The sequence below is a fragment of the Aythya fuligula genome, chromosome 2 (genome assembly GCF_009819795.1).
Source record: "Aythya fuligula isolate bAytFul2 chromosome 2, bAytFul2.pri, whole genome shotgun sequence".
NCBI lineage: Eukaryota > Metazoa > Chordata > Aves > Anseriformes > Anatidae > Aythya > Aythya fuligula.
Window position 1 is genome coordinate 11,188,760 of NC_045560.1, and position 20,588 is coordinate 11,209,347.

The 20,588-nt window shown below is 44.4% G+C and overlaps 1 protein-coding gene across 5 annotated transcripts in view; it reads right to left on the bottom strand.

Annotated features, from left to right (window-relative positions):
* DIP2C (disco interacting protein 2 homolog C) overlaps positions 1 to 20,588 on the bottom strand; it is a 307,964-nt gene that overhangs the window by 231,817 nt on the left and 55,559 nt on the right. The window contains exon 1 of one of the 5 annotated variants that reach the window (XM_032181497.1): positions 1,900 to 1,912. The exons of the other annotated variants lie outside the window; for them this stretch is intronic. The gene's annotated coding sequence lies outside the window, so the exon portion shown is untranslated. Of the gene's footprint in view, positions 1 to 1,899; positions 1,913 to 20,588 lie in introns of those variants that run through there. 5 annotated transcript variants of the gene reach the window in all.

Genomic DNA, 20,588 nt, shown 5'->3' on the forward strand with positions numbered 1-20,588 from the left:
ATCTCATCCCATCCTTCGCTCAGCTCTGCTTTAAGCCTTCTTCTCACCGCACTGCTGCACTCCTGACTTGCTGTCTGCCGGTGATGGCAGCTGAAGATCACCTCCCTGGGTTACCAGCGGCCATCCAGGCTGCACGTGCTGGCAGATGAAGGACACCACGCCTTGGCTACCTTTGCCATCCTACCTGCACGTGACGGCAGCTCAGGAACATCTGCCTTGGCCACCTTTGACCCCCCCCAAACCCCGCTGCCCAGAGGCTGTCTGTGGAGGAGCCAGGCTCACGGTGCCGATCCACGATCCCTGGGTACGTATGGAGGCAGAGGTGAATCACCCTTAGCAGGTAGCTCCTTCTCTATAAATAGAGCCAGAAGGACTCGTTTGGTGTGGGGCAGCCAGAGGCTGGACAGCCGAGTTTGGGCGGACGGATCCTACTTGTCATCTCTGAGTCACGGTTCCTCCCTGGCTTTTCACCTGAGGCTGCCCAGCTATGGCAGTCTATGCACAAGCAGGACTGAAAATTACATTCTGGCCAAGAGCAATCTGAAAAACAGAGGAGACAAAATTTGACAGCTTTATCATAAATAACCCCTAGGCCTTCTAAAAAGAAACCATGCGGGGAAAACAATTACTGCCAGATAACTGTATGTTGTAATGGGAGCGCAGATCTCCTCCGAAAATTAACTTTAGAGCGATATTGTGGGGCTATGTTTATTGCTCCTCGGCGATAAAGATAAAAGCAGCACTTAATTCGGCTGCCAGGGCTTAAGCCTCCTTCAAAGAAGCAAAGGAGAAGTTGTGATCCGTCTGCTTCACACAGCCCGTCAGCCCCATCGCTAGCGTGGCGCGAGCGGCGCAACCGTAGGGGAACTAAAAGCTAGGCTAAACATTGCCTCGGTGACAGGAATAAGCAGATGATACTTGAAGTTGCGTAGAGAAAGCAATTCTGTTGTAACAATTTTACGCTGTCATTTTAACAGACTATAAATAGCTTTAAAAATATTTACTGAAGGCCAAACTCTGCAGAGCTGGAGCCAGCCAGCAGTGTTATGTAAGAAGGGACTGCAGATCTGAGCACTGATAAAACAGCCCCAGAAATCATATATTCCGTTTGCAGGCAGCCTGTTTTTCCCTCAAATTTTCAAACTGATAAGTTTACCCTGATATTTTTCTCTTCAAACAGTATCTGCAGACCTGCAGTCTCTGATGATTTGAGTTGGAATGAAAATTGGCACTCATGGCCCCTTCATGCCAATCTTCCCTCATGCTCTCAGAAAAAAAGTTTTGCCATGAACTGAACAAAAATTATTAAACTGCAGCTCAAACTGTTCTTCAAAGAGAAGGAACTGAAATCTTTCTGAATTCCTCATGTCATTCTAATTTAATTTCATTGAAAATGCGCACAATACTTGAAATATTTTGGTTATTATTAGTCATCTGCTGCCGTGGCACGGAGATGAGCTAGGTGAGAGGTTTCTCCTTGTTGCACATCTCCCTACCCTGGGACCAGTGGCTCCCATGGTCAGAGGCTGCCAAAAGGGAGTCTCGAGGTTGTCCTGCATATTCAGCCACAGCGTGGGCAGCAGCACTGATAACCATCAGCAGGCTACTCCTGCACACCTCATTATATTTTTAAATGAAGATAGTTTTAATGAAGACAAGGCCCTTGCTTTTAAGCCTGTACCTAAGGATATTGCAGTTTCTTTAATAACAATAGCAGGATATATCCCAGATCAGCAGAAATTAGCAATAGGAACCCCGTGGCACAAATCATTTTCCTCACAGCACAGGGAACTTTCTCCTCAGCCACACATTGCTTCCCAGCAGAGCAGAAGCCATGTTCAGCAGCACAGGCAGAAATGGTCTCCAGATCCAGAGGAACACATGAACAAGACCTCTTACCATTCACTTTTCCCTTTACTTCCACATCCACACAGCAGCAGCAAGGCAAGGGCTAGCAGCACTGTGATGCTCAGACAACGAGAAGAAGGCTCAGCAAAACTTGCCCAAGCCCCAGGATCCCAGATGCTGTTCCTGAGAGCTCCGCGGGGATCCATGTGGTCTGAGGGCCACATCCACCTCCCCCTGCAAAGCCAGAAATGTCTCCAGCAGAGGAGGGGATCTCCAAGTCCCAACTCTAAGGGCAGTTATAAATCTTTCCCCCAGAAAGCTCATCTACCCCTCAAAGCTGTTAAAAGCAGTTTGTTTCACTTGCCTACAAGACTTGAATGCTCTCCATGAGCTACACTGAATTGTACCACGAATGACCACAGCCTTCTGTTTCGTGTCTTCGAGGGGAACGGCACCGAACCCAGAGCTTCCTCAGCTGCACCAAGAACCCGTCCTTTGCTCAGCTCTGACAACGTGAAGGGAATTGCTGAAGTCCAACTGCCTCTCTAGAGGCCCTGAGACAAACCAGTTTTGGGTTTTTGCCTCCAACAGATGAGCATCGGGTCCTCGGTATGGTGTATCAAGTAGCTGCAGTACCGAGGTCAGACGGTGATGCCAAGGAACATAATAATAACCCCAAAGTATTTCTAAATCACTATTTCACACAACAGCCTATTGAGAGAGGATATAAAGTCTGACTCACTGCAATCTTCATACATTTAATGGATTTTTCCACACTCCAGTTGGGCTCCATACCAACAGGAAGAAGGTTATTTTCCTCAGTGAAGATCATTAACAATTCATATGCAGCAGTTGCTGCCATATGTGGCTAATCAGCTGACTGCCTTGATCTATGAACCAGTCTGGTGGTGGGCTTCTTCTAGCTTAAATGAAGAGCACATTATTTTATACTTTTCATAATATCACAGAGAATGATACTCAGGCCGTTTGCTGTGAAATAAACATTGGTTTTATTCTGAAACACAGTTGTTTAATCATCCTCTACCTAAACGCGCTGCTCACTTTTTTCCCTTTCTCCTGTGTGCTTGCGGGGGAAGAAAGAGATGTGGGAGGACATTTGCGAGACATAAAAAGCTGCAGAAGTTTCCAATTGGTACCATGCACTGATAAAACCTTGTTTCAATTGGCTAGAAAACAAGACAAGAGAGAAAAGGGGGAACATTCGTAGTAAAGAACAGTTTTCTCTCTTCCTTCCAATCCCTGCTTCGTTTGCCAAAAAAGGGAGAAAGGGGTGAAAACGCCTGTTTCCAGCTACATAGATAGGGCTGGGTTTTAATCAAATACTTATTTTATAAAATGTAAGGATTTCAAAGCATTTTTCCACAGATCTCAGCACTCTCTTTACTGCACTTCCTCTCTGCACTAAATCACCATTTTCTAAGCATCCATTTTTTGCTTCAATATGAGCTACTAGAAGGAACAGAGCAGAGGAGGAAATGATGATTCCATGCCAGCTTTATGCAAAGTTACAGGTACTGAAAGCAATTAAATTAGTTTTGTGTGCCATGAGACCAGAACCTACATTATGTGCCCAGTCTCAGATAAAGGTACAATCAGAGAAGGACAGAATATCCCGAGTTGGAAGGGACTCACAAGGATCATCGCATCCAACTCCTGGCTCTGCACAAGACCACCCAAAAATCAGACTGTATGTCTGAGAGAGTTGTCCAATCTCTTCTTGAACTCTGTCAGCTCGGTGCTGTGCCCACTGCCCTGGGGATCCTGTCCCAGTGCCCGACCACCTCTGGGTGCAGAACCTTTCCCTAACCCCCAGCCTGACCCTCCCCTGTCCCAGCTCCATGCCATTCCCTCAGGTCCTGTCGCAAACAAAGCTGTAAACTAACGATGGTTCCCATACACCACAGCCAAGCACATGCTAAAGTATCTGCTACATTCTGGCCTTGTTGTTGATACAGCACTGATACCAGCTTTTTTTTTTTTTTTTCTAATACACAGAAATTGTATTCATTTATTCAATGAAAATATGCATGTAAATGTGCGTACAAAACCTGGTTGTCTCAGAGTCCTGGAGTATTCTATATTCTGTATGGCACAAGCAAAATCTACTTTGTCAATGAGATTAAAACTTCTGCAAAAGAAGGCACAAACAGCAAACAGTGCTTCCGTGCAGTACGATGGTTTGGCCCAGAACAGCTCTCCTTTCAGAAAACAGGAGTAGAAACATTTCCTATCAATAGGATCAAATGTGACCTTCAGTTCTTACGTCTACCCTCCAGATTCCCAATCCCACTCAATGAAACCTACATCCACATGTAGTTCAGAAACAAGCTAAGCTGAATTACTCCAAAACCGGTGTTTAATTAAGCTGACAGCAAACCATACAAGTTCCTAAGCTATATAAAGACACTGCCAGAAAATAAGAAAGGGAATTTTGACTGTTGCCCTATAACATTCAAGGAGCCAGAAATACAAATCTTACAAATGGAGCAATGGGCCATAATGAACCATTTGTGTTGGGCTTGTTTTGAAAAGAAAATGGGTTTAAAATCATACTTGATTGCCCACTCACAGTGAGAACGATGAGGAAAGGTCTAGCTCAGGTGACTGCAGGGCCCAGTCCCTCCCTTCCCATCCAGTTTGGGGCCAACCTTTCACCTGGGCAGCAAGCTGAAAGCCCCTCGCTCTTAATTTGCCTGCAGGGATTTGTACGTAGCTGTAGAGAAACAAAACCTGAGTTTAAGACTTTATTAAGATGTTTAAATCATTCTTCTTAACATGTTCAAGAGAACTGGTCCAGAAGTTAGTATGAGATGGTTCTTCTGTCCTAGATACCAGCAGATTTGGTTGTACCAATTATACCTGCGGGGTGTTTGCATGGTCGGCCGGCTTAGCCACCTGCTTCTCTCAGGTGTTGTTCTTAGATGGCACTGACAGCGAGCTGGATACATTCCTAAATGGATGTCTTCAAAAGAAGCAAAACAAATCCTGACAATCCTGAGCACCGTTATGATGATCAAGACTTAAGGAATTTGTTTTCTGGTACAGAAATAACGTGGCGTCTTGTTAGCAAGATGAGAACAGCTCAGTGGTCACAGGAACAGAGGTGAAATGGAGTAAGAGGCTTTCTGTGAATGGAAAGGATGAATTGACAAAGAGAGTAATCAGGAGGTATTTTGTAAATGGACTGGCTGATGCTTCAGAAAACATCAAAAAGGCCTCCGCTATTTGAGATAAAAGAGTCTGGTAAATAAAAATCACGCTGTTTCATTTATAAATCATCTTCCCTCTATTTCATTTCTAATTGAAGTGGATTTTATAATATATACATAACATATAAGAAAACATCCTCTGGCTTAATTTGTAGAAAATTTAAATCCTGCTCCAGTCTTAGCAAAACAAATGGAAGTGAGGTTTTAGCTGCAGTAAAACGCCGTTGATCTGTAAAAACAGTAGGCTTTGTTCCCCTTTTCTGAGCACTGAGATTTTCAGTGTGACTGAACATTCAGGAAACGCTGAAGAAATTATTTCAGTGGTCCTGAAGGAAAGAAACTAGCCAAGAAGTGAGGGCTAGCTTCTACAGCAGCTTCATGGGTTTGAGATTTCCTTTCCGATTGCTTGATGCCGATACATTTGGAACTCATTCAGAATTAATTAAGCCTTTTCTTTGCCCCTACACACCTGAATACCTTTAGCTATACCTTCAGCTTCTGAGTCTGAATGAGTACCAGGGAACGGCTGCAGCCTATTCTGATCGTGCAAACAAAGCATGTTGAAATCACCAACATGGGATCAGTACAGTGAAAACAGAGCAATGTGAGCTGGAGGAGGCAAAATGTTTACAGGTAGCTGACCTCCAGAAGGGAAACGCCGCCCTGAGGTCTGGTGTTGGACAGGGTCTGATATGTCACAGAACGAGGCTCAGGAGTTGTCCCAGAACCCTGCAGCCTCCAAAGCTGCATGCAGCATTACTGCAACACTCCCAAGACCCGATTCACTGCCTCCAAGCACAACCCCCTTCGGCAGGGCTCGCTGGCTGGAAACATCCCTGTGACAAGCCGAGAGCCGGAGGAGGAGAGCAGCAGCACACAGCCGGCCGCGGGGCAGTGCTGCAGCCCTCCTCCGAAGCAGAAACATGCCAACACACGAGAGCGTGTTTTGTCTCAGCACTACGGGGCCTGGACGTGTGTGTCACCTTGGATGAGGAAGCTGAAACTCGAATGGCATTAGGTGCACGCCAACAGCGCTAACACTCAGCTAACTTTCTACGTTCAGCAGCGACAATGGCATCTCTGCAGCCTCCTTCATTGCTCGTGTGTGCGTGTGTGGAGGCTGGGGAAAAAGAAAAGGTTATTTATCAGTGCGAATGTCTCTCTCAGCTGGAGCAGAATTGATGACTGACCCGATCCTGCAGCAGTTCGTCACTGTGGACATCACTGGAGCAGGGGATGCGGTGCTCCTCCTCCGCAGCACGCGCAGAAGCCTGCTTGTGGTAGGGCTGGGGCTGAACGCAAGGTTCCTTCTACAACTGCGTTTGTCTAGATCAACGCCGCAGACAGTTTATATTAGCTTCACCACTAAAAGCAAAATAATTAGCCACATTTATCATGAGCGACATCACGCACTGCGCATCTCGGCAGTTGCGCTGCCGTTTCAATTACTCTGCCTCTGCCTCTTACACCAGCGCCGCTCTGCAGCTCCAGGTGATGGAGGGAAAGCCCCGGCCCGCGCCGCTTTTGAAGTCTACATTACAGCACAGAGACAGAGAGAAATATGACAGGAAAAAAAGAAAAGAAAATCAGGCCAATCACCTGCTATGGTCTCGTCAGCCACTTTGGGCAAGGAATAAACGGCTTCAGCAATCGGAGTTACCCAAGCGTTTAAATGGCTCCTGGTTAAAATAAAACACGGTTCTAACAAGCTCGGTGTAGTTGGTACTTGTGTGACTATTTCATCCTCACCAAACACGATAATTAACTCACATGGTGAAATCCCAGCTGAAATGAAACCAAGAGCAATACCTCATTACCTTGAGGCCATAGTGACCTTTAATTCTCCTATACAGGCTCCACAAATCCTGTTCAAACCGAGTCCCTTTATTACGAAATTACAATAAGCACATATTTTTTTCGGACTATTGTTTCTAGAAATCAGTTCTGGAAAACAAATCCTACCAACATAGTCTTTAGGGATTGGCAGGCTCACAATTCAGCACTTCCCAGAGAGCATAAAATCACAATCAACAATGTTCAGCTGGCATTTAGTGCTGGCTATGCGGGGACAAAGCTGTTGTTTAAGTATTACACAGCTATTGCTGCTTAGCTATTAAAAATTTTCTTGTGTTTAAGACTAAAATACAAGATTAAAACCTGTTTGTTTGTTTTTTACCTAATCGTCTGTCCTGGCAATTTGTTCTGTTTCATGTGCATCGCAGTTCCTATTCTTTCTTAATTCGGTAATCTCTTGCTGAATGTGTTCACGGTATTCATAAATTCGTATCAATTATCCAGCGTAATCAATGGCAACAATAATTCTCACCGGAAAATCAGACTGCAGCTCTTCAGCATCTAACAGATCCCTTCACCATTCCTTGCCTATATCCCTGTTTATCACCCGTCCCACCGAGCTGAGCACTGAATCAGGACCTTGGTGGGCCAAAGCCGCTTGCAAGGGCAGGATGCCAAAGCTGTCATTAGTGCTCGGGGTGGGGTTACGTGGTGTGCAGGCACAAACTGGCAGAGAAGAGGCCAAGAAGGCACCCGAGGAGGCAGCAGTGCTGGAGGCAGCAGCACAGTCGGGCAGCCACCTCACGTAGGGCATTCATCCCGTCCTGTCCAGTGCCACAGCCTGCATGGGTCACTTCCAGTGCCGCGCCAGTGCCTTCTGGGGTGAAAGTCTCGTTTTTCAAGGCAGATTAGCTACACTAGGCCTCACATTAATTACAGGTTCTGGGCACTAATCCACAAAGACAGGTGCAGAAAACACAAGTTTACTGCTGCTTCGAGACTTCTGCAAGGGTCTGCCAGCAGCAGCACGCCCTCCTTCCAAGCGATACGAGCCCGACTCTGAAAAACACGAGAGCAGCGGCACGGCACAGCCAGCGTTCAGCTCCAAGACAAATGCTTCTACTACAAACCCAGCTTCTGGCTTCCTTGCTGCTACTTTGCATTTATTGCACAGATTTGTTTTATCACGGACATTAGAGGTGAGCTTTGCTATTGCAATGATCCATCTAAACATGGAAGTTTTGAGAGAAAGTTCCTTTTGGAGGGTCAGAAAAGCTAAAACAGCCCCTATTCTACTGACTTACATTGATGTGCTACAATAAAAGTAGCTTCCAATGTGAACAAAGCTTTTCCTAATGAGAGGCTCCTTACCAGTAGCTCTGCCAGATGAAGTTTGGAGAATTGTCAGAAGAGCTTCCTGGGCTCTCCACTCTCTTCTCTGTTCTCACACCTCCCCTGCACGTGGTTAGTGGGGAGGATCTGAGCTGACCTCCTGCAGGCTTTCCTGCTCTTACTGACTGAGACCCAACTGTATGGCCATGGCTGAGTAAACACAGCTCCTTCGGAGGCCCAAAACCATAATTGGGGTCATTAGGCAGAGGAATTGCTACCAAAGAAAGTAAGATGTTTCTCCCCTCCAGCAGCTGAGCCCAATGCCGTGTTGCCAGCCTTTGCCAGCTCAGAACGTAACACCAGTTTCAGGCCTGACTGCCAAGCCAGACACTTAACCCAGGCAAAACTTCTTCAGCCAAGACATACGTGAAGTTCCTCGGCTCTGCCTTCATCCAGTCCTGCAGCATAAAAGCAGCCGGGATGGAGAATAATGAGTATTCCTGTGGAAATGTACATAAGGTTGGATAATATCTATGTTTACACTGTGCCAAGGAAACAAATGCCAAATTTGATAATGTATCTCCACAATAAATCTCCCTTTTCCTCCATCACAACACACTCATGAATCCTAGGCACCTACATCCCACAGCTCTGTCCTATAACCCAGTGGGATCTGTCTCCTTCATCCCAACTTTACGGGTGCTGTTAGCCAACTGCTAGCCATCTGAATGGATCCCCGTGTGCATCTGAAGGGGCATAACCAGATGAGAACATTTTTCATCATCACTACATCCCTTTTCTCCCCCTCCTCACCCACCAAGGAGAACTACGAAGTATGTTCAAAGCAAAACAATACCAGCACAAAAAAAAAAAAAGAAAATGAATTATTTTGACCACTAAGAGCCACACATTGGTAAATTATGATTTCCCATACTCCCTTCCCTCAGCCAGCCCCTTAACATGTTTTTAATTGTGTAAATAATTTCCATAATTAAGTTAAATTCAGTACATTCTTTTCCACTGGTCAGAACTAGCATTAACTATAGAAATTCTGCTGTCACGATGACTTCATTTCTGTACGCTCAGTTAAGGCAGCCCCCTAAGCCTCCTTGGCTTCATTAGCTTCATTTGACCCATCTAGGGCAAATCCGTGTGTAGTTTGGGACCTGGAAGGCATTCTGAACCTAGCATTTCTCCTGGTACTTCAACAGCACAGCTGGAGGGTTCAAATATACAAGAAAAACAAAATCTAAGCAGTATGCAACCACCATTATTTAGGCAGAAACACATCACTGTGTGGCAGCGCCTCCCATTCCAACCCTTCTTTACAGGAAATGAGCTAACATTTCTTCATCCCAAATCAATTCTCTCCTACTCCTTTTCCACCTAACCATGCCCAGCCCACTGGGGCTGCAGAGTTTTCGCAAACCTCACAAGTGCTCATAAAGCCCCAGTTATAATCTGGGCTTTCTGATTTCCCCCGTTCCAGTCCTTCCGACTCATTTTTAGGAGATGGGCCAGAAGCTCTTAAAAGGGATCCAGTTACTACACAGCAGTCCTGTTAAGTCAGGAAGAGATACAGATGGCCTTCAGCGATTTCTTGTGTTCGAGCGATGCCAGCTCAGAGAACAATTGTGAATGGCTGCAAGGCTGACTTAAAAACATCTTGATAAACAAAGAAGCCCGTAGCCCCTGCAGGATTTTGTTTGCCGATAAGCAAATGCGTTTGGCTTTCCATGGCTGAAATGCCAAAGATGCAAACGTTCGTTAAAATCGAAAGGCTCTATAATCGATACAGGATGTGCCACCAGCCACATCAGCACACTCCAGAGCCTGAAAGGACAAATGGATGTAAGGATGTGAGTGTTTGAACTGCAGGGCTTGTTCGATTCAGCTGCTTACCAGCCAAATGCTGCGTGCCTCTCTGATATAAAGCAGTCCCAATGAAATCAATAAAACTATTTCTGTGATAAAAATAATTCGGCTTTAAGTTAACAAATAATTTCTCTCCATCCAGGGAGAAACATATTTTGTTAAATATCACGTCGAAATATAAGCTAAGCAGCGGTCTGGCGGCTGCCAAGGAGTTTAAATGAAGAGAACTAGGGTTTCTTTTTGAATGCCAAAAAGCCAGGGTGCCTTTTGTAGACTTGAGAATCAGCAATACAATACCAGAGGATCAGTATGGCTTACCAGTGAGCAACTGGTACTTCTAGGCACTGTAGTCAGTGCTGATGCTACAGCTGTGCTCAGGAACATCTTTACAGGCACCTTTCCAGGGCAGTAGGCTTTACTTGCAATGCCAGGAGCAGCACCAAGGTCTTACGTGCTCTCTGGGTCCCCCGCTGTCCCCCTAAGAGGGCTAAAAACTTAAAATGCCTGTGACCCTCCCTCGGCTCCATGCCACACACTGCTTGTGTCACTGGGTCTCTGCAAAGCAGCGAGACCAGCTCTCAGAATAAAGCAACAGCGTCGGTGAGAGCACAGCTGCTGCAGGACAAGGAGCCATCCGGCCCTTCGGGTCCCCTCAAAACGGATCCCCCTGCTGTGACAGGTCAATGGCAGCCTTCTGGATGACAGGGGTAAAGAGTTTCTGCCCTACATACACAATACAGGGTTGCTCTCCCAAATTAGTCATCAAAATGAGCCACTAAGAACAGGGCAGCATGGGGAACCAAGGTCAGTGGGCTCTCCCTGTAGTGCTGCTTTACAAATCGGTGATCCCACACCATCTGGGAAGCAGACAGAGATTACTGCTTGCACTGTGATGGAAACATCCCCGGTGCCCAGTGGGGAGTTGTCAGTTCAGTGAGCTGCACTCTTCTGTTCCTTTCAGCATCTTCTGCGTTGAGATCTCTTGACCTGCAGTATGCCTGGCAGCAGCCAAAGGCAGCGATGGCACAGATAGCGTGGTCCAGGTGGGAAAATAAAGTCAAGTCCTGGGGTATATCTAGCAATTTCTTTTTCCCCAGGGACAAGCATGGCCTCAGAAAGCAGGGGCAGTCTCTCTGACCAGCATGCATGTGAATACCTTGTAAGAAACTTCTGTTCCTAGAACAACAAAATCCCAACCCCACCAGCCAAAAAAAGAGCAGTCCCTGCCTGCCTGCAGGGAGCATCCCCAGGGGCCCCCAGCTGAGCAGGATCACAGCCCAAGGGGATGTTTCCAGCAGTCTGAGGACCAAAACAGCTCCTAGCGAGTCTGGAACTGGCAATATGCTGGTCCTTGGCTTTTCTTTTCTGGACATGTCAGGAACTTGGGGGAAAAAATAAAAAATAAAAAAAAACAGCTGGCAATAATCCCAGACATGGGTCAGCCATGAACAAATACTCCGATTATTGTCATTTTCTCCTCTGGTAAGCAAGTGTTGTAAGAGAGCCGGCTGTGATGCAATACTGCCCCTGTGATGCATCTGTCCACTGACCATCAGTAGAAGTTGGCTAACTGTAAATCTGTAATGCAGCTTTTGGCCCCAAAAGGCCCCTGAAATCCAAAGTAAAAGGACTTTGACTATAACAAACATGTCTTATTCCAGTGGTAACAAAAGAACCCATTGTTTCTTGCATGAAAAGCCATACATTCAAAAAAAAATCCTTCTCTACTTTGCTGGTTATACATACAGTTCTTAAAATAACTGTGACTAAATCCACTCATCAAGTTACTGGGATTTCTGCAATACATAAATGTTCCAATCAGAACCCACGTCCCAATTTTCCATTGTTTGGCCATAGGAAGAGACACTAAGTCCATCCTCCTGGGGCCTGACCAGAAACCTGATTATAATCCCTAGTGAGATTCTCTGGTTAAGATATCTCAGTTCTGTCACGTGAAACTACCCCATAATTATCTGGTCTTTACTCTTAGACAAGGGATAGAGACAGGCATTCCTGGACCATAATTCACTTTACCCAACGAATGTCTATAAAAAAGCAATGAGTTGTGTCCAAGAAAGCCCCTATCTCTCCATCGATTGCACAGGGACCCCAGTATGGTATGATCAGAGCTAGATATCTAACTATCAAACTTAATACGTGATACACACTTTTGGTAGCCTTGACAGACCCTACCCCAAGACCCCTGTGCAGCCATTAGCCAAAACAAACCCAAATCCTCCATTCATTTGCCAGGACCCATCAGCACTGACCATCCTGTGGGGGGGCCGAATCTCCTTCGGCTCCACTGCTGAGGCAGGGCTGAGCTGTCGCACCCAGCTGGAACCGCAGTGCTGTGTCCTATGGGAAGTATGCAACAAAAAATCCGTCGTGTTCTTGATCACGAAAGCGTTTCAAAATGTGATATAAAAGAGAAATGCCAAAACAGAAGCATTTTGTTCCACATATCATTTTTAAAAATTAAATTCCACTTGGAATCCAAACACTAAGGTCTTAGAGGAAAACTTTCTGGCTGAGTAGCTGACATGCATGAAATCCCAGCCTGTGACAACCCACACCGTGGTCCCTCTCCCTCGTGTGACCGGGTGAGGTGTTGGTCCATAGTGGGACATGCAAGCAGATTTCCTCTGAAGCTAAAGCAGCCTGCCTACATTTTGCTGAAAGACTCTCCGGAACCTGTGCAATGTGGCCTCCTGCTTACATTTTGTTTTTTTTTTCTAAATTTGTTAAAAATCATTTTTTGTTCATTTGTTTGGTAAGTGTCCTATAGCTAAATACTCTATCTCATTCTGAAATAAAGGCGTAGCAGTGGCCCTGAGCAAAACCACGCAGGACGTACAGGCCGAGGACAGCAGGCAAGAATGCACATGACCAAGAGACACTGACACAAAGCCAGCAAAATAAGCACAGGAGATGGTGATGACCTCAGATCAAGTTTGTCAGGACACTGATTAATGGGACCAACCTGGGGATAGCAGAAGCCTAAATGCTGGCTTCTTTACATCAGCAGTATGGATGTAAGTATTTTGCTTTCCTTATCAACGCTTCACACAATGTTATCAGGAACTTTTACTGAGTTTCAAGTCTAAGCCCAAACTGATTATAGAAGTGACGCAGTTTGCTGTCACACCGTTGGCCTCACACAGAATGCTACCTGTTCGCATCAGGCAGCACTCCTGCACACATCTACGTGGAGAATATTCCCTCAGGAAGCTCACCCCGCTGTGCTTCTGTACTGTGACAGCAGCCAGCAGGCTAGTCGGCGTACGGCATCTTTACGTGTACTTCTAAGAAACAGGTAAAAGGATGAACACACATTAGATAAAATAAGTAGATCAACAGAAGCCACAGCCATAATTCTCCATTTCAGTCAGTTTAGATTAAGACGTGAAAGATGCTGAGCATCTGTATTTCTTATCAACTGCAGCGGAGCTAGAGTGCACTCAGAAGACATTCATCACCTGGTGCAATAAGGAGCGCAGTCTCTGCATGATGACCTGAAGAGGCCTTATCCTGCAAGATGCCAAGTGCTTCCTGGGGTTTGCAAGTGACTCTTGTGTAGCCGTGAGATCTGTCAACACTGCTGTACACACATCTTACTTCCCCTGCTGCCTCCCTCTTGGGATCTCTGCTTGCCAGGTCTTTTTCTGAAGCTGGGATGTACAGCCTTTGGGGTTGAAATTGTTTCATTTTAAATATTTGTTTAATAAGATGAAATAACTAGATCTGATTCTGACTGCAACACTAAACACCAGTGTTAACCGTAAGTTAATATCAGCACTGCAGATTTATATGGCTCCTTCGTGAGAGATTAATTAGAGCAGTTCAAATTATGGCAGGACTCTAAACGTCTCCTTCTGCCTCACCTCCAGCATTACCGAGATGGCTGAAACGAGACATGTCATTTTACTTTTCACCTTACCTGTTCATACCTGGGGGAAATAATAATGCAACTCATGTACCAGCTTTCATTTCTCACATCTATTTATACTGTAATCAACTATGACAGCTATTGCCTCTTACTTTCCACAACACACAACAGCAGTGGTTTGAACTACACGTGACTGTAATTCATTAAGAATCTACACCATTTGTTACCTCCAGACAATAGAAATGCCCAAGATGGCTCTGTAAGAGGTCTTACACCCCTCTGGCAGCAAAAACTGCAGCTAGAACTGCAAAAGATGGACCAAAATAACTAGGGGAAGGAAACAGCATGCCTGTGGAGCACACAGTCAACCCCAGTCAGCCTGGAAGTCCCCTGAGGGAAGCTGGTGGCCCTGGTGACAACAAACGCCTCTCCGCTCCCAAAGTCCTGAGAGAGGTCAAAGGAACCCAACACTTTTTTTTTTTTTCTGTTTAAATTCTGGAGTTGCACATAAAACTCAGCAGAAATGTGAGGACTTCTATTGGCTAGGAACACATTTGTCACTGTACAACAGGGTTTGACAGCATTAAAACGAGAGATCTTGCACTGGCTGGAATACATCATAAAAGTAACAGCTCCACTTAAATAATGAAGTGTTGTAATACCCCTGGAGAAACACTAATCTATGCAGTGAAAGCCAGGCACAAAGAAAAATGTGTCTTACCACATAGTAAATAAATTTCAAGTGTTTAGTAAACCTTTATAAACAACAGGATCCGAACGCCAGAAGAAGTGGTAACAGGGACGGGGTGAGGACATGAGGCCCTCCTCGGCGCCCCCGGGCTCAGCCCCTGACAGGGCTCCGTGTCACCTCTTCCTCAGGAGAACGTGTACCTCCTCTGGCTTTGCCCTGGCCCAATGTTAGGGGAGAAGGTTGAGAGGGTCGAAAGCCCTGCTCAGAGGCCTCGTTCCTGCTGCCACCTGGCATGGAGCCTGAGGGGACGGCCTGGTCCGTGCCCCAGTCATGGTGAGCAGAGGGAGCGTGGCCGGCCCCTATGGGATGGGAAGGGATAAAGGTTTTTGGGTGGTCCAAGGGTGGGAAGAAGAGGCTGGGGCACCTGCATCAAGGCCTACTGCTTGTCCACCTTCAAGCCTAAAAGCCGTAATTCTTCATGACAAGGATGCAGTCGAACATGCTGACTAAAACACAAGGGCCCCTTTGCAACTACAGATATAATACAGGTGGCAAAAATGGCACAGATAACCATATATAACTGTAAAATCATGGATTTAATTGCTGCAGTGATCAAAAAGGTAAAAATTAAACGTATTTCAGATTCCATTACATGGTTGCAGACGGCTCTTATCCGTGAAAACCTGTAACATCTCTGTTTTTAGTGCCAGAGACCAGACCAGCTCCTCAGCTGTAACGTCTTGCCAAAGACCTTACCCTGGGTGCCAATACACAAATCAACTCTCCCTTTGGTAATGCTATACAAATGCTAACTGGCAAGCTAGCAATAAAGAGAATTTGATTTATATCTGCTAAAACACTGCGGCAGTACACATTGTTTCCCCCACACTCGCTCCCAGCTGGCAACTGCGTATTACTTTTGCACCATTAAATTTTTGAGACACTTCTTTGCATGGTTGGCAGGTCTGAGAAATGTATTGGGACATAAGTTGTTATCTTCCTTACATGAAAATTAGTTATTTGGACTACTCAAATACAAGTCTGATTAAATTAAGTGTTAATAAAAACATGCAAAATGACAATTCCTGGGTATATTTAAATAAAACACAACTACAAGCAAAGTCTATACTGGAGAAGATAAAAGATTCTGTGAGGGGATTTTACCACCTTTTAGGGCATTAAGTGTTTCTTTATCTTATAACTATAACATCCACGTGAAAAGAGAAAGACGTATTTAGGTCCTCCTCCTAAAATTATCTTTCAGGATAAAGCAGCTCTGATCTCAGGGTATATTTGCTGACTTGTTCTTAATTTGAACACTTGCTGATTTGCCTTTAGATGCAGCACACCTAGAACTGCAAGTGAAACTTGGGGTCCCGCTGCCTCACCTGGTCCCTCCAGACATTAATTGGGAAAAGGAGCAGTCACCACTGCCCCTTTTCCATCCACTTTGACTCAATTGCTGTAATACGAAATTTCATGCCTCTGCTTGAAGAGCTCTGACACTTCTGGCCTTTCTTAATTACCACCTATTTTCCAGGTCACTAATTAGGTTTTGCAACACTCAGTTCTTGGCAATGCTTTTGCTAAGATCAATCATTTCCCACATCTCCTGTTTCTTTCATATTTGAGCTTTAATGAATCAAAGTTTTCCAAGCTTTCTTTTGAAACCATTTTGCTGAGAATACATCCAAAATGTTATTACTAAATGTTGAATCCTTTCTAAAGTTTAACATAATATGGTACACCAATTCCCTTTAAACTGTGTGAAACCAAAGGAGGATAATATATCTCCTGACGTATATTGTCCAAAACTTTTAAGTTATGCCCAGCATAAATTAAAAGTCAGGAGATAAAAGCATATGCACTTCTAAGTTAGAAAATATATATATAATTGGAAACTTAATGCGTATTTACAACAGAGGACTGAGAATAATTATGAAATGGACAGATCTAAAAATGAAGCATTTAAATCAAAAGTTCACAACAGCTAGGGTTTCTGTCATAAATCAACCTATTTAAATATGCAGCATTAATTGATCGAGATGGTTTGCATTTAATCTAAAATGCAATGCAATGCACGGGTTATATTTTTAAGGGGACATGCTCCCCTTCTAAGCGTACCAAACCGAGCCCAGGAAGGCATTTTCAGTTGCCTTCGATGCCTGCCAGCTGCAGTGCCCATGGTTAGCGTACCCATGGGCACTCATTTACAACAGCAGGAATCCTCACATGTTTAAACTTAAGCAGGCTCGAGGCTTTCCTGTTCACATGTAACAGTCAGACCATAAATCAGAGAGCACTAAAGAATTCCCGTTACATTTTTCACTTCTGCCAAAATCGCCTATCACTGCAGACTGCTGGCCACAGGCCCGTGGACCTAATCTGCCCCAGATCCAGTTGCTGTTAGGCCCAAGACTTGTTTCAGGCACACAGAATGATTCCAATGTGCAGCATGGACAAAGGCAGCATTTGTCTTCCAAACGTTGTTTAAATGTGATGCTGAATATATTATTAAGCCCAAATATATTCAGAGACACTCTGTTAACAAGTATAACAAGAGGAAGAAAATATAAGTCAGTAGACAGTATAAAAGGAATTTAATTTCTGTCAAACCCTTTGCCCTGCCACATGCAAAACCAAAGTGGCCATCGAAGGAGCAGAGAAAAGCCCTATATTCTTCACACCCTGCCCTCGGGAAATCCCGGCCCCAGACAGCACCAAGTGAGCAACAGTTTTAAGCACAGCAGCGTGAAACAAGAGGTAAATGTGTTCTTCCTTCAGCTCTGGACTACCAGGGAAGCGGCCCTGTGAGCACATCTGGGCATCCCAACCTCAAGATAACCTGTTTGAAAAAAAATCTAGATGCATTTGACTCAAATGTGTCTTTTACTTCATTACCACAAAGTGCTCTTGCTTTGTTTTTAAACAAAGTAACTCTTCGGTGCACAGTCACACAGTGGCTTAATACCCAGATAAGAGTTTGAGTTGGAATATAGTATCACTCACTAAGAACTACACTAATCACTGTAATTAAGATGCTATTTAAACAATTATTTTGGTATTAAAACTATTTTGCACAGCCTTAGTTTCAATGCTATTAATCCACTAAGTTCCTTTTACCGAACAAGAACAAAAGTTTCATTGAGAAACTTCATAATCACAGTAAATATTTTAGTTGTAACGCTGACATCCAAGTTCTTAATAAGAAAATCCATCTCATTTATTTTGGATAGCAAGGAGACTTTTGACACCAGTAGATATCACCGCACCAGTTACTATTCTGCTTTGCAGAACCCAGAGAATCCAGTGCTTGTCACCTACACTTGTATAACCACTAGTAAATGTGTGGTATTGTATGTACGTACGTATTGTAAACAAGGAAAGAAAGGCCACAGTTTCTTACTTCTCTGCAGAAAAGGCAGGGCTCAGTTCTGCTTTGGCCACAGGGATGCACCAGGCAGCAGAAGTGCAGACAATACCAGATCAAATCCTAGATCAGGCTGAAGCAGCACCGTGTCTGGAGGAGCAGTAGATGAGTTTGATGTAAAACCATCAGCCAAAAGCCCTGTAAATCTTTCCTTGTTTTCCTGGCATTAAGCTAAATTGGAATAGACAACGTAATTTCCAAAGTGTAACTAATACCACAAAGGAGGCGGTGATCAGAGCATTTTGATATCTGAGTTACTGCCTCCTCCCTTCCAACGCGGCCTTTCAGCCTACAAAGCGCATTAGAAGAGTGCGCTCCTTAAACACCGATGGGCTCTGTCTCTGGTTATATTCTTATTAAAAGATTACTGCAATAAGCTTCTCCACATTGAATTTTACCTTCGCTGAATGCAAATGAATTAGTCACACACTAAACAGCATCCAAAACGCAAAGGCTCTGAAGGCTGAGATGCTGTATAAATACCTCCGCCACTTTCTAGACCCCGTTGAAGTCTCCTGGCTATCTCCCTTCCTTTTGCCGTGCACACCACATGCTTTGGACAATTTTAGCCACATTATCTTCAGTAAAGTTCTCCATTGCCAATGAGTGGCAACAAGTAATATTCAAAAGACTGAAATGTTTATGCCTTCACGTACTGTAACCTTAAAATGCAAGAGCTATTTAGTTATATTACCTTTGCATGTGGCTTCTGATTCATGCCTCATGACTGCTATTAGAGGATCAAAAAGTAAGAAGGCAGCAATATTTTTAATATACCATATATGCCACCAGTAAAACACGATTATTTACATCCCCAACCTATTTAAAAGGTCTTTATTAAGTGTAAAATGCCATTCAGGAAGAATTAGAACATCATTTTCTAGTGGGAGAGCAATATGTACAAGGGTAATGAAAAGCAGAAAACGCTGGTTTTATTACAGCTGCCATTAATATTCAGGTATAGTTGCAACCTACTTCATCATGTGTTGTGAGTAAACTAACCCCTGAGGGGTCCTGCTATCGTCAGGCTTACAAGGAGCAAAGCAGAGGGTTCAGATAATTTTAGGCATTAAGCAAAAGTGAGCTTGACATCCCTCCTACGGGGATGATACACAGGATTTGCTTGCATTTATGAACTGCATTTCTAACACTTGGGGAAAAAAAAAAAAGCCTTAAATAATGGCAACCCATTGCTAGTTTAAAATGAGAAGTCAGTTCAATGTAAAAACTAGTTAGCAATATGCCAGTAATTTCCATCCGAGCTGGAAAGTGAGTATGTTCGGTGGGTGATGCATCAGTCATTAAATCATGCATACCACAAGAGACAGCACTGCTTTCCTTGAAAAAAAAATTCATTTTCATCGTGATGACTGCTTCTAGGCTTCAGCAACTTGCATCCCTACATTCAGTATTCTTAGTAACATGTCCACTTGTACTTTCAAAAGGCAGCACAATAGGATGAACCTCCCCAGAAAGGTTCATTGAAACAGAATCTTTTGGTTGCATTAAAACCCCCACCACTTAGAGGAGGCGTGATCCTTTCAGAGCAGGGGGTTAATGCTGCACAGGAGCCTGCAGCAGCTGCAGAGAGCCTGCCTGCAACCTGCCCACTTCAGGCTGCTCACTGGTATTGGCAACGTGTATTTGGCCCTAAAACACCTCTAATGAACAGCGTTAATAGGGGAGGAAAGGGAAGAGACCAAACTGGGAGAAAATGGTATCACATATTGGTGAGTGGGAACACGATCCCTGGCATGACATATGAAGTCATGGTGGGGGGACACAGTAAAACTGTTACTCCTCTATTCCGATGTTTACAATGCTACCAAAAGCCCAAATCTGTAAATCCCAAAATAGAAACAGCCATGGATCTGCAGAGTTTTGTTTTGCAAATCCCGGGAATGACATCAGTGTGACTCACAAGGCACAATCTGAAGAGGCAGCAAGACAGCTAAGAAAAGAACAGGGAGGTGGGAGAGAGCAGCCATTCAGTAATCCTCCAGCTCTGCATCTCAGAAATCATTTACACATTTATGTTCCCCTGTCTCCATTTTCAAATGAAGAGGACGTGCTATATTTAGCTCCCATCTTTCTTGTGACATGTTTTAAAGTGTTGGTGGCATGCTGTATGGAAAAGAGGTGTAATTAGAAGTTGGAACTTTAAATGCAAAGCGGCTGTGAAAATACACAAGTCAGCATGCTATAGATAAATACATCAGTTTTAGCAAACCCAGTTGGCTCATGTTAACCTTGTGAACTGACCCTATATAGAATTCATCTTGCTGCTTAATCCCATGCTTCAAAACAATCTTGGGAGCGTAACTTCATTTTCTAGACACAGCGTTCCTGTAACGCGTGGAAGCAGGAACTGAAGTTATCTCACAAGAAAGGTCCTCCCGCTCCTTCATACATTCGCATGATCAAACGCTTCTTACAATACTTTTTACCCTGATAAAACAGAGTAGTCATATCTCTGGCAAACTTATGAAGAATGTTCTT